Source organism: Numida meleagris, chromosome 5, assembly GCF_002078875.1.
Source record: "Numida meleagris isolate 19003 breed g44 Domestic line chromosome 5, NumMel1.0, whole genome shotgun sequence".
Classification (NCBI taxonomy): domain Eukaryota; kingdom Metazoa; phylum Chordata; class Aves; order Galliformes; family Numididae; genus Numida; species Numida meleagris.
Genome location: NC_034413.1, coordinates 56615532 through 56615775, shown reverse-complemented (window position 1 = coordinate 56615775; position 244 = coordinate 56615532).

Here is a 244-nt window from a genome sequence, read left to right as displayed (position 1 = left end):
GTGCCCGCTCCCCCCGCGCCGCCCGCTCCCTCCCCGCCAGGCTGCGTGCGACACGCCGCCTCCCCGCCCCGCTGCCACCCTCTCTGCCCCGTCCTTCCCCCGCGGGCTCCTGTCTGGACGTGTCGGGACTCGGGCTCCGGGCGCTGAGTAATGCTCGGCGCAGCGCGATCCCAGGCAGAGCCGCCGCCGCCGCCGCTCCGCGCCCAGCGCTGCCGGGGCGCTCCGGCCGCGACCCTGCCCGCTC